At 38.5% G+C, this 14,967-nt stretch overlaps 1 pseudogene; it reads left to right on the forward strand.

The window, feature by feature from the left end:
- The window catches only part of LOC129357522 (arf-GAP with SH3 domain, ANK repeat and PH domain-containing protein 1-like), a 59,293-nt pseudogene that overhangs the window by 15,578 nt on the left and 28,748 nt on the right, over window positions 1-14,967 (forward strand).

The raw sequence follows: 14,967 nt of genomic DNA on the forward strand, positions 1-14,967 counted from the left end.
TCTGTATTTTATTCTTTGAACTATTAAGTGTGGAAATGTCTGAAGGTTTGGCATGAAGAAAGCACATAAACCCTGATGATGGATTCAGCTGTTGAAGATTTTATGAGAGGTAATTTGTTGCCCTTCATTCAGAGCGATAGATTTGATCTATTGACTGTTGATGCAGATTGACAGGCTTCTTTAGACGTTGTGGAAAGAGATCGAGCCCAGCTTTATCCAGCTCGTCTGAGACACTACATCAGTCATGTGGTCCGGTGGATACCGCTCCCAACCAAACCCTCAACCACCAGCAGTCAGTACTTCATTCCCTTTGTGTGAGGAATACACCATCAGATCTTGGCTTCTTCTTTGGAATATTAAGCCTCCTCTCACTTTTTCCTCCAACCTTCACATGCAGATCAGAGAAAAGGGATGTGCATTTGTTTCCTGCCAATGAAACGGCTCCCCACCCATCCTGCTTGAGTCATGCCACAAAGACACCATGGACAGACAGTCAAAGTGACTTGGCAAACAAACAAACTCTGTCCTAATAAAGTGTTTTCCCATCATTGTAAGATGTAATTATAAGATTTAGGTTTACTGCTGGGAACATGAAAACAAACCAGTTTGTTTTTGTTATTTAGAGGACCTCAATCAGAAAGGAAATGAAAAAATAAAACATTTTTTGAAAGTGTTCCCTTTGACCTCTGCTTTAAAAATGCTCTTACACTCATTTCCTCTTCTGTGGAAGTCCTTTGACGATTGTACCCCTTCCTGTTTTTTTCTCGGAATTTGTTTGCATTTATGTAATTTGGAGATCTTTGAGTCCATTCTGCTGATTTGTCAGAGTAAAATCTGCCACGTTGGTACATCTGGGTTCCAGAGAGCTGCTGACAAACAGCAGAGCTGACCGCTCGGTCAGGGCAACTTCCTGCGGCCTCCTGGGTGAAGAATGTTGGACTGACACACGAGGCGGTTCACCAAACCGATGACGAATGTCATGGAGGAGAGGCGGGAGTCAAGAGTGTGATGTTTTTGTTCCTCGGTTGTCAGCAGAGTGCAGCTGGTGTCGGTGGATAGAGCTCTGCTGATCCGGGAAAGGACAGTGATGAGCCTGGATGCTTCCTGCTTCCCGTCAGAAAGGACGTCTGCAGGGGAAGTGGCAGGGCTGCTACGGGAGGATAAGGCCTGGGGCAGGAAGTATAAAATGGAGAAAAACCTATTCCCCCTCTGAAGCTTTGACCTCCAGAGCATGACTGGCAGTCTTCAGGATCCAGGAAGTTGGATCCATTAACCTCAGTGGTTGCTTTGGTCACTCTATGTGTCTAGGCTTGGCTTATTTTTATTTAATGTTATATTATCTGACCCTCATTCAATGAATCACATGAGACAAGTTCATTAAATGGTTCTGTTGGTTATTATTAATCATTTTGGATTCTATTTTTCACAAAAAAGTCATTTCCCGTCTACAGATTTCTAATTTTATTTATTTTTTTGTCACACTTAAAGGGCCAGTATTATGTAAAATCAACTTTTATGAGCTTTACGTAATATTACACTATTATTCCCTCATCAAAAACATTTCTGATTCATTCAAACTTCTGCCTTACAGAACAGCCATCCAGCTCCTTCAGACTAGCCAGCAGCAATTAGCAAACACCTGGTGGAACTGCACATCCGCTGAACTCATGATATGAGCGACATCTCAATGGAACGGTTGTAAAAAATTTTGTTAAAGGGTTAATAGAGGAGTAATGTAGTGATGACTTCCTGAAGCAGCAGCGTTTCAAAAAGTCCTGGAGTGTTTAAAGAGGTAGAGACCCAATTTCAAGGCATTACATAACAAAGTTAGCCATATTTAATATATACAGCATTTTTACAACAGCTGAAGGTAACATAGTTACTTGAAAATGCCGCTATGTGGCTGGAAAGTATACAATACTGCCTCTATAAATAATTTGTAATCAAACTTATTTTAAGATTAATTACGCTGACCTGAGTAAATACAAAACACTTCTTGAGAGAATTTGATTCATTAATGAAAAAAAAAATCAATCAATCAATCAAATTTTATTTGTATAGCACATTTCAGCTACAAGGCATTTCAAAGTGCTTTACACCATAAACACAAAACACAAAGGCATGCAACATAGAATAAAATACCAAGTTTTTTTTTTTTTCCCCCTCTTTTTTCCCTTTCTTCCCCCTTCCCTTTGACACGGAATTTAAGCGCCTGTTACCGCCAGACTCCGCCGTCCGTTTAACCATGGGTATTCGCCGGGCCCCGTTGCCCACAACAGGAAAAAAAAAAAAAAAAAAATTACATACATATCCACAAAATCAAATCCATACTTATTACATTTCAAATGCAACTCTAAACAGGTGCGTTTTTACTTGAGATTTGAAGGAAGTCAGGGTTTCCGCTGTTTTACAGTTTTCTGGAAGTTTGTTCCAAATTTTTGGTCCATAGATGCTGAAAGCTGTTTCTCCTCTTTTGGTTCTGGTTCTGGGGATGCAGAGCAGACCAGAACCAGAAGACCTGAGAGGTCTGGAAGGTTGATACAACAACAGCAGATATTTGATGTATTGTGGTGCTAAACCATTCAGTGATTTGTAAACTAACAACAGTATTTTAAAATCTATTCTTTGAGCTACAGGGAGCCAGTGGAGGGACTTTAAAACTGGTGTTATGTGCTCTATTTTTCTGGTTCTAGTGAGAACGCGAGCAGCAGCATTCTGGATCAGTTGCAGCTGTTTGATTGATTTGTTGGACAGACCTGTGAAGATGCTGTTGCAGTAATCAATGCGACTAAAGACAAACGCATGAATGAGTTTCTCTAGATCTGGCTGAGACATTAGTCCTCTAATCCTGGAGATGTTCTTCAGGTGATAGAAGGCCGATTTTGTTACTGTCTTTATGTGGCTCTGGAGGTTCAAGTCCGAGTCCATCACTACTCCCAGGTTCGGGCCTGATCGCTAGGTTTTAGTTGTAATAACTGAAGCTGTGCATTGACTCTAGATTGTTCCTCTTTAGGTCCAAAAATAATGACTTCAGTTTTATTTTTGTTCAGTTGGAGAAAGTTTTGGCACATCCACACATTTATCTGCTCTAAGCATTTATTCAGTGATTGGATGGGTTCAGAGTCACCTGGTGACATCGTAATGTAGAGCTGAGTGTCATCCGCATAGTTGTGGTAGCTAATATTATTTCCTGTTATGACCTGAGCTAGTGGGAGAATATAAATATTAAATAAGAGGGGTCCTAGGATTGAACCTTGGGGTACCCCACATGTGACCTTTGACCTCTTTGATAAGAAGTTTTCAATTGAAACAAAGAAATCCCTGTTCTTTATGTAGGATTCAAACCAGTCGAGCACCGAACCGGAGAGTCCAACCCAACTTTCAAGTCGATTCAATAATATGTCGTGGTCAACAGTGTCAAAAGCTGCACTGAGGTCCAACAGAACCAGCACTGTGGTTCTATTTATATGGATGTCACTTAATACTTTTACGAGGGCAGTCTCCGTGCTGTGGTGAGCACGAAAACCAGACTGGAAAGTGTCAAAGCAGTTGGTCATCATGAGGAAACTATTTAATTGTTTACACACAGTTTTGTCAATAACTTTGCTGATGAATGGGAGGTTTGAGATTGGCCTGTAATTCTGCAATAGTGATTTGTCCAGGTTGTTCTTTTTTAACAGTGGTTTGATGACTGCTGTTTTCAAAGCCTGGGGGAAAACACCTGATGTAAGCGATGAGTTTACGATTTGGATCAGATCAGCAGCAATAACAGGCAGGACTTTCTTAAAGAAATGTGTGGGAAGGACATCCAGACAGCAGGAGCTTGAACTTAATTGACTTATAATTTCTTTTAGAGTTTTATAATTAAGTAGTTGAAAATGGGTCATTTTTCTGTATTTGTTTTGTTTTGTTTTGGTACAGCAATGGTTCTGGCTTTGAAGTTGATGTGCAGATTAATCCTCTGATTTTTTGGATTTTCTCTGAAAAGAAATCAGAAAACGTATTACAGGCAGCATTAGATTGGAATTCAGGTGGTAACGTCACAGGAGTTTGTGAGCCTGTCAACTGTTGCAAATAAAGTTCGAGCATTATTGATGTTTTTGTTTATGACATCTGCAAAGAAAGCCTCCCTTCCATGTTTTAGTGTTAAGTGATAGTTACGTAGTTGTTCTTTGTAGATGTCGTGATGAACGTGAAGTTGAGTTTTACGCCATTGTCGTTCTGCCCTGCGGCAGACTTGTCTTGCAGACCGAACTATTTGTGCATTTCTCCATGATTTCTTTCTACCAGTCAAAACCTTTACTTTAATTGGGGCAACCCTAAAACCTAAAAAGCAACCCTAAAACCCAATTAGACATCTAATCCTTTGTAAACTGTGAATTAACGGTGACCCTGAGAGGAAGCATGGTTTGCTAGTGGATGTGCCAGCTGTTGTTGAGGGTGTGGTGGTTGCTGCAGCACATACCCAACATGACGACAAAACCACATTTAGATGGAGCCTGACTCAGATGACTGCTGCCATGTGCATTTGTTGTCCTAAGCAAAGATATTTGCTCTGCCTGCAGTACATATTAACACTATCTTGAAAAGCAGTTAATATGTTTTTATTAGTGTTAATAAAGTAGTCTTGTAGTTGTTCTTGATAAATTAGGTGTTGTCTTTTTAATTGGTATGTTTTCAGTCTGCATTGAGTTTATGTTGAGACAGATTTAAGTCTTTCACTTTTGTCTTCTGATTGACTCATTGGTTATCTTGCATGTGTATTTTTTTAAGTTTTGAAGGGATCTGTAAGGGATTTTGGTACAAAACAGCTCTGCCTCAGAAGAATAAAAATTAGCAAATGGCTCCTCGATGTTTGCCACCCACTTGAAATATCGCAATAATCTAAACACATTTGACCAATTTCTTCTTCTAGTTTGGTCCTGAAAAAAACTATTTTCCATTCAGTGCATGGTGATCATTGCCCCAGGTACCAAAATTTGTGAACTAACATTCAGTGAATAAATGATTCTTGCGGTACCATCCCACTAAGTAATTAAAGGTGAATGAACTGTTTACTCATCCTCAGTGCCGTTCCTGTTGGTTCATATTCAGATGGAGGCAGGTCAAACTTTAAAACCTCTAACAGCTTGAGGAAAAGTCTTATGAAACCATTTTAATATGCAAGTCAAGCAGCTTTTTTTTTAAAAAAGAAAATCTTGTTGGGGATTAAGCATTTCTGTATTTTAATTGTGGAGATGTCCGAAGGTTTTAATGCAATCAGAGGCAAAAAAAATAAATAATGAAACTTGCTTTTAATGAAGATCTGAAATAATACATGCAAATGGCAACCATTGTGGGGGAGTACAGTTCACTCACCTGTTGTTTCATATCCAATGAAATGCAACAATTGTTTGAATTTTGATCCCCGATCAAACCAACTCTACCAGACTGTGTGTGAAAATACCCTTACAATGAGCCGTGGGATTCTGATTAGTTCATCTCCACGTGTATAATTATTTATTCACATTCAGGGATATTTGGGTCCAAGATGTGGAGCATGTAGCCATGTAACAGGTTTAATGGAGGATTTATGTGGCATCAAACTCCATTTCCATTTGCAGAGGGATCAAAGGGCCTGGCCCTGGCAGGAAAAGCCCTGCGGCGGTGAACTACTGCTGCCATAATTGGAGAAGAGCTGTGTAAAACTGTCCAAGGAAGGCCAAGGGCGACTTAATTATGTTGTTAAATTTAATTAGGGCATTGTTGTGTGTGTGTCTCTCTCGGTGTGTGTGTGTTCTCTACAGCTTGACCTTGCAGTAAAAGTCTTCCTGCATGTGTTTATCATCATTTTGGTTTCATTCTCTGCTGTTCGAATTAGTGGATATTTGCACTGTCAGAATAAATTATTCTGCAAAACCAACATTACACACTCGCATTTTTAATCCTTGAACAGAAACGAGTAACAAAGACATTTGTTGCTATTAAATAACAAGCCACCCAATTATCTCAGCTGCAGTGAGTGAGCACATTAATAGACGACATGCAGAATCATGGCGTCCAGTCTGACAGGGAATCTTCTTGCTGCTCTTACAGGTGATTAATCATGAAGTTAGATGCCTGCCAACAGCATTGTTGTCAGTTTTCTCCAGGTGAGAATACTCCTAAGAAACTGAAAAACACTCAACAATAAGAACGAAAGATTACATGTGAAAAAAAAAAGCTTTTCGTGAGAAGATTGTATTTCTCTATTGGGAACTTAACGATGAATACAGACGGATTCTGCTGGCACCTAAATAAACAAGGGTGTTTTTTCAGAGCCTTTCGGGAAAATGACAACTGGATCTGAGTAAAGTTACAAATAAGAGGAGCAGCTGAAACTGAAAAAAAGATTTTAATCAGTCTTAGGCTACCTTATATTTATCTTGATTTAAGATTTGAAACTTGTTAATAGTTTCAATCGGGGTTCAGGATTTCGGACTGGAACAAGTAAAATCTAAGTTTTATTTTTTCGGACTTGAATTGCAGCCACATTGCTTGCTTCTTGGGACACTGAGGACATTTTCCTCATGAATGCAGCAGCATTAAGGGGACTCCTCATCTCAGGGGTCACATTTAAACCATTTTAGAGTATTAAATTTGTTGTATTTTTATGAAGAACAAGATCGATGTCTGTTTGCTTGCAATTTTATTACCAGTACTTTAACAGCTAAAACAACAAAGATATAAAGATTACTAATTTGAGGTGATAAAAATCCTGATTTGTTTTGCCAGTTCAACAGCAATTACTCACTTGGCCTTTCTGTCTTAATAGCTCTAGATTGTTAAGCAAATATTTGGTTTGTTATCAGGAAAATATCTGCTGCCTTTTGATTTGACTGTGCTGTGCTTTCCGAAAGCATGAAATCACCCTGAGATGTTAAAATCTTTTTTTTTTCCAGGCACTGGATCAGGATCGAACTTCTCTGCAAAAGGTGAAGAAATCAGTGAAGGCAATCTACAATTCAGGTCAAGGTGAGACATCTTTATGTCCTATAAAGTCCAGGGTCTTTTATTCAGTATTTTATTCTTGCAGGCGTGAAAATCCCTGTTTGTTCTTGCAAAGCCGCCTTTTGGGACAGATGGTGTACTGTGTGTTTTCTTGTCCCAGAAATCAACACCTGAGTTTTTCTCAGTGCTGTGTCATGAATCTGCAGTTATTTTCCACTGAATGTCATTGAAAGCAGCTATCCACCCTGTATTTTGACAGCTTGGGATGTTTGTTTGCTCTCCAAAGAAAGGAGTAACTTTACCCTTTGGCCACTTTAACCCATTGAGATGAAAAGTGGAAAAACCACTGGAAAAACTAGAGAAAGGTTGTTCCAAAGGTTCTGGAAATGTAATTTATAACATCATTCTCCTTCAAACAAGATCGACTATCATTTGAACATTTGAAGTTAGGAGTTTGAAAAAATGTAGTTTATTTAATTTATGTAAAACATTAGTCCCGTTTGCTTGGATTTTAGTTTGTAAGCAGCCGTTCTCCATTGGGAACTTAACGATGAATACAGATGGATTCTGCTGGTTGACTGACTTTTCCTGCAGCGTTTGATTCGCCAGGAGAACCACACATCTTCTAACCCTGACATGAACAGTATAAAAAGATGGCTTCTTGAGAAAAACACTGGTCCACTGAGTATTCCTGCTATTATAACCGCTGAATCACTTTTGTTTTATTCCAGGTGTGTCTGCTGCTGTGATTAAATATGCAGGCAGATCTGCTGGCACAAAAATAACAATTTCTGAAATTATTTAAAATTCATAGGTTTTTTTAATTTATTTTGTTTATCACATATTCAGCCCAAATCTGACTTTGCTTTTGATATTTACTTCAATTGAATATTTCAAAGAAAAACTAAACTTGCCTGGTCAAAAGAATGACACCTTTAATTAAATATTTAATAACATCATTCGTTACCAACAAGAGCTCTTTCCATGGATGTTTGGGCTCTTATCCAGAACAAAACCAAGCGACCATGTTTCACTGAAGCTATTGGATTATTTTCTTTAAAGCTTTTTTTTTTATCAACCAAGCAGCTCCAGTTTGTCTCATCAGTCCAGAGAATATCTATCCTCTGGCCTTATATGGAGGCATTTTTAATTTTTGTGTGTATCTTTCAATAATGAAGCCTTAATGAAATGTCTTCAGTTCAATACCAGACCTTTAAAAATTCTTAACTACGTGAAAAGATAAAATTACATCTGAAATGCATATATATTTTCTCTTCCATTTGTCTGCATTTGTTCCTTTTGTTGTAGTTCTAGTTTCTGAACTTACATGTTATTTTATACTGTGATAAAACTACAAATCCCAGACATTCAACGTCTCCCTGAAATTCTCCAGAAAAATGCAGCGTTTTCTCTTTAGGTTGCTTTTAAAGGAGTTTTGTTATGTTTTCTACCTTATATTTTTAAGCTAAGTAATTTGTGTTATGAGTGTTTTAAAAATGGTTTAATTTGTTAAAAGAAAGTGTAAGGTTCCATGAATCTTACACTTTGTAATGATATTCAGAGCTCTGGTCTTCCAGTCTTGACCTTTTGATTTTAACCTCTTCTTTGCGGTTTTCCCAACACAGATCATGTGCAGAATGAAGAAAACTACACCCAGGCTCTGGATAAGTTTGGTAGCAACTTCATCAGCAGGGACAACCCTGACCTGGGGACAGCTTTTGTCAAGTTCTCCTCTCTCACCAAGGAGCTGTCAGCCCTGCTGAAGAACCTGGTGAGTCCATTGAGATCGAACTGGGGACAGCTTTTGTCAAGTTCTCCTCTCTAGTCGACATCCAGTAAAGCCAATAATTTAGAGTCAGAGAGCCAGGTTTTTTCAAATGCTTCTGCCTTGTTGGTTGGTCTCCCATGAGCTGAAATAGCTGACTGCCCTACATATGCATGAACTTTTCTTATCATGTTTAAAAGATAAGAAAAGTTTTTCTGCGCCTTATCTAAATGTTTTGGACTAAATGACTCTTCTCAGAAAAAACATCTTGACAAAGAAGGCATTTAATCAGGATTTAGGTACTTTTTTATAGAGATGGACTGACAGTGTTATGGCAGATTTCACATCTCTGATTCTCTTAAAAACTTTAACCTGATAATTTACCTTACTTACCGTCCTGATTTGATGGTACTAATGTGAACTAATTTTAATGAAAGTTTTAATTCTGTCCTTCACCATGTTATCCTGGCTCTTTCTACTTTCCACTAAGAACTACGTCAGGTTGTGTCCGAAAGCAAAACAAAATGAGAGCTCCCAGTGTGAACCTGATCTATGGCAAGCCATTTAAAAAGTCTGCTTCACCATGCTTAAGTTCCAGACATGTAAAATGGGCTTATGCCTTATTTAACATTCACTTAAATAACTTGAAAAGTTAGTTTAAAAATATCTTCAGGATAGAAATAAACAAAATGAATTCTGCCTCATAATTTGGTGCTCTTTAGTTCACTTGCTCTTGCATTATTTTAATTGCAATCCTTGACATATTAGTTAGTTGTGGTATCTAACTATCTTAAATTTGTCTCATCTAAACTCATTGTATACATCTGGAATGTATTTACAGACAGTCAGATGAAACTGATTTTATGTTAAAAAGGCCTGCCATATACATGTGATCAGCCCACCGGGAATTGTCTCAGTCTACCTGATGAACCAGTCCAGGTGTGGATGCTGTTAATCTGGTTTTCTTCTGTTGTTCTCTTGTTGTCAACATTACTTCTTTGTAAGCACACATTGAACAATTATCTGATGGACAGGTAATATCTAGAAAGGAATTCATTGGAAGAAACATCAAAACTATAAACCCAGTCAGACCTTCAGAAATTCTGGAAAGCTATTAATCTGGGCCACAGTGGAAGTATATTCTTTAAAACAAAAAATAAGCACAGTTGAAAACTTTTGTAGCCCCAGATAGCTTCTTATCTCCATGCCACGGATTTCCCGCAGTTCCTGTTAAGTAGCACGTCCTGTTTAAACCCTCTGAGTGATTCCTGCTGGAAGAAGAGCCCGATCCCGGTCTTCCCTTCCTTTTCCATGTGGCTGACAGTAAGATTAGACAACATAAATACTCTTGGCGGCAGCAGCAGGAACAGCTGAGTGGGTTGTGTGTCCGTGCATACACAAATCAAACAACCCGGTCTGTGCAACTAGCATATTGTGGAAAAGTGACCTGATCTCTCTCAGCCGCCGTCTCAGTTTGACTCTTGTTATCTGCAGCAGCGTATCGAGTTTTCAGACTTCAATAGCTGCACCCTGAGGGCAGCTGGTATGACAAATGAGTATCGACGGCTGAGAGCGTGTGTCCTGGATGTGTCCCCGGGATTTTACTAACTGATTTAACCCGGTTTAATGCATCTTCTTTCTGAGAATTGTGTGTTTGGAAGCAAAAAGCATTGGTGACAGTTTTCAAAAGGAGCTGGAAGAGCTCGCCAGCAGCCGGTCAGTGAAGGATTGATTTAGATGTTGGCCATATGCAAGACAGGCACTTAAGGAGCACATTAGTGCCCATTAGGCCTTGTTTACTTCCTTTAGTATCAATGTGGACTTGGCTAACAACAGGGACTTAAATGCTTAGTAGTCTTGTAAATGACCTTGCTGATCCTCATAGCTGGAACTGCTGAGCCAAGCTGTGCCAACAGGACTAATCAAGCCTTTCTAGACCTTCCAGACACTTGGAATAAGCATGTCAAAAACTGAAGTGATTTTGAAGAATCACTGATGCAAACAAATCCCATATTTAGCATATTTTAAAATCTTTCTAGTCTTTACTTTGGTTTGAATTCAGGATCATTGCTGAATATCTGCTGTATGTCTTGAAGTAAATATTTTTTGCATAAACACTCTAGCTCAAATCTGCATCCTCAAATAAAAAGAACAGCCTGTATCAATTTACGAAACGGACAGTGGCGCACAACACTAACTAAAAAGTTAGCTTTGCTAACAGTAGCGCACTAAACCAACACAATATTCAGTGAAAGCTAATTCCAAAGCGCTAACTTTATTTAATATATCTGCCCTGGAGAGACTACCACCATTGAGCACCAATTTAATTTCAACATTATAATTTACATGTTCTACAATATCTTTGTTTATGCTTTGCTCTCTATGATAAGCGTTTTATTTTTATGTTTAAATAAATTTATTGGGGGAAAGAAAATGAAGGAAAGGAAAATGGACAAAGCTTCAAAATAAGAGCATGAATATAAATGTTTTACTACTTGATAAATTCTTAACAATCAAACAAAAATTCGATACAAATTTTGAGAATTTTCTCTCAAAATAAAAGTTTTTCTGCTAAATTGTTGAGTAAATAGACTTAACAGCAAATATACTTAATGCTTTTAATCTGTTATTTAGGCTTTTCAACCATTAGATTGGTGCAAAGTGCTAATATACATATTCATGTTTCAAGTATTGCAGTGTTTCAGTCATGTTACTTCTTTAAAATATTAACATTAGCCTTGGGGGTGACTGTATTTGCTGCAACAAGTTTAGCATTGAGATGCTAATTTAGGTAACAGCTAACTTCTTTTGGCACAATTTGCACACAATAATAGTCTTTTCCAGTCTCATCAGATAATTTATTAGAGCAAAATTTAATCTAAAGCCAAGAGAAGGGGCTTTGTTGTCCTTTGCTGATGTTTGCAGAAGTTGCTTGTGCGTCAGATTTACGGCTGTACCAGAAACATGCAAATACAAAGGTTCCGACTTGGGAAAAATCTGAGTAATTGTGTTGAAATTTTTAGCATGTTAAAGTCCTTTCCCTAAATCTTACCCTATATAAATAAATAGAGCTTGATGTCCAAGTCTTTTTGTCCTGAATTATGTAAAATGTATCTGAAGTCTGTCTGCATGTTGCCACCTCACAGCTGAAACGGTCTTGAACCTTCACTCATCCCAGCAAATGACTAGTTTCTTATGTTTGTGTGTGTGGGTGGGCTGAATCATACATCTGGCGTCTTTGGCAATTTTTGACTCATTTTAGTTTTGTTTTGTTTTGTAGCTCGTTGTTTTTTTTGACGTCTCTGCCGAGCTCTCCAGTTAAGAGGAGTAAATGTTTCACACAGTCTCATCCGTCGACTGCAGATTAGTCTGTCAATAAGTGAAAAGTTGCTACACTTTTTAAAATTTTGATGTATCTGTGGTGCAAATTAAATCACTGCGCCTAATCATTCATCACATCCTGGCGAATCAATCTGTTTATTAGATTGAGTCATTGTTGTTTTTTTGTCTTCCAGAGTATTTATCAAACATTTTCTTCTGACAGTCTGTTGTGACACATTAACTATGTTTTTCTTGCTTTGTTTGAACAGCTACAGAGCCTCAGCCACAATGTGATCTTCACCCTGGACTCGTTGCTCAAGGGGGATTTGAAAGGCGTGAAAGGGGTAAGATTTACCATCACTTTGTTTAGTCTTTCCAACTCTGTCCTACTGGACTCTTGTGGGAGTCAGTAAGTCTCTATCCATCTCCAAACCCCCCATGCCTGTGATTAAGGGAGTTAGGGGAGAGTAAGGAGAGGAATTCTCCTTTGAAACTGTAAATCTGGCAGACATAAACACTGCCTTTGTCTGGTGCATGAGGAGTAACTGGGTCATGAACTCCTCGTGTTGGAGGTTCAAGGAGGGGCGTGGTCCTTACTGGGCATCCATGGCATGAATCACGAGCCGATCGTTGGGTTGGTGGTTTCCCAACTCCACAAACATCTCTGTCCTCAAACTGACCTCTTCGGACTTGACTGGATTTTCTCCTTTGTCTCTGCAGGACTTAAAGAAGCCTTTTGACAAAGCGTGGAAGGACTATGAGGCTAAGTTGTAAGTAGACGATGGTGAACTATGCCAGATATCTCATTATTACCAGTTGGAAACACCCGATTTTGTTTCCCTGCAGTACAAAGATAGAGAAGGAGAAGCGGGAGCACGCCAAGCAGCACGGGATGATCCGCACCGAAATCACTGGGGCCGAGATCGCAGAGGAGATGGAGAAGGAGCGGCGCTTGTTCCAGCTGCAGATGTGCGAGGTGAGTAATTTGACACTCTTCTCTTAAATCAAATAGGGATAAAGGGAGGAAAGATGTAAACTTGCATTTTTACGATGTCAATCAATCAATCAAGTTTACATTTCAGCACCAAAGGAGTTTGAAACACAAGAAGTCATAAAAACAACATAAAGTCAGCAATTGAGAAACCATTGACATTTTGATGAGTGATGTCAATACACATGAAATATGTCAGTCAATTTTCCATTTATTATGGTTCAAAAGCAACTCTTAAACTGGTGGGCTTTATCCTCGATTTAAAGAAACTCAGTGTTTCACTGGTTTTGCAGTTTTCTAGAAGTTTGTTCCAGATTGGTGGTGCACAGAAGCTGAATGCAGGTAAAGTAGCTATGTTGCTGTTGCTCAGTTTTAGACAGGTGAAACAAATATTGCAATGGTTTCTGTTGCTTATTGAGACTCTCATTTATGATTCATATGTGGAGATTCCAGATGTAGAAATAACAAAGATTGGCAGATATTCGTCCTGTTACATTAGCAGAACCAAACGGTGTTTATGACCAGCAAGTGTGTTGAGCTTTGTTTCCAGTCCCTATGAACCAGGAAACGGAAGTCAACAAAACACCGGACATGACAAAAACACTTTGAGACTGTCTGAAACAATCAGGGGTTTGTCCTAAACATTTATATTCTTTTAAGTCAGAACTCTCTTTCATTTGAATTTCACTTTTAAAGAATAAAGTCAAATGTTCACCATGAATTCATCCCAGATGTTTCTACAGGCTGCATATTGATTCATAGGAAAAAAAGTTAAGACCTCTTTAGTGGATAATGTCCCTCAGGATGTCTTAATGCTAGATGTAAACCTAGTAGATTGTGGTGCAACACTTGCTCTTGGGATGAGTGAATTTTTACATATATAGCTGCAGAGAAAAGATAATGGATGGACATAGATAATGTTTATCCACTGTTTCTGCAGATATTAGTTAATTTACCCACATTGAAGTGCTTTAAGTTATGAATGGCCTGTTTAAAGCTACAGCTCATACACAAGCATGATTGTCAAAGATAAGTCCCTCCCCCTGGCTCTGATTGGTTGTTTCTGACTGAGCGGTATATTCCTGGAGATTGCAGTAGAACAACAGGAAGGAGGCAGAGAAGTAAGATTTTTATACAGTCATGACATGGCAATTTTAAGAAATATTTTAAAAACATATTTATATATTACATCTCAGTGTAATACATATATTTGTATAGTTTTTATTAATTCAGCTTGATGTGTTTCCTCACTTTGTGTGACATTGCAAAGTGTTTAGCTATCTTAAACATTAAAATGCGACAAACAGAAGAAATTGCTGTTTAATTGCACAGCATTTACACATTATTTGAATAATGTCCATGAGATGATAAATGATAGATCAGGGCCTGCTGTGGGTCATTATGTGCTGGCACACAAATTGTGCTAAAAAACCAACTTCTCCTCTCCGAGAGTTTTCAGACTTCCTTCTAATCCTGTAAGCTTTTAAATTAAGTCACTCTGTTTCACATTGGCCAAACTTTTAAGAAACTTGGCAGTGAGAATAAAGCGTAAAACAAATGTGAGCTCTGTGTTTGTGCCCAGAAGAATCAGAACAAACTGTTAGAGCTCCTCTCTCCACTTGGCCAAAAATCCTCTCTGGTTGTGGGCGGTGACGCCTACGCCTCGCTTGCCGTTTTATCCTGCTAGGATCTTTTTTTTCTTCTCAAATTACATAATGCAGGTCTCATTGCTTTTTGGGTTTTCTGGATTAAATTTTGTGCAAAGTCCAACTGACCTGCCTCTCCTCATTTTATTGTGCCCATATTTTTTTCAGCGGGTCAGAGACTTTGGTTTGAGAGCTCCAAGGCTTGGCTTTGTCATCTGATTATCAGTAATATTTTCCAGTGTCTCTAAACACAAAGCTGCGCCTAAGTGAAGTTT

This window comes from Poeciliopsis prolifica, unplaced genomic scaffold (assembly GCF_027474105.1).
Source record: "Poeciliopsis prolifica strain line A6 unplaced genomic scaffold, Auburn_PproV2 SCAFFOLD255, whole genome shotgun sequence".
NCBI lineage: Eukaryota > Metazoa > Chordata > Actinopteri > Cyprinodontiformes > Poeciliidae > Poeciliopsis > Poeciliopsis prolifica.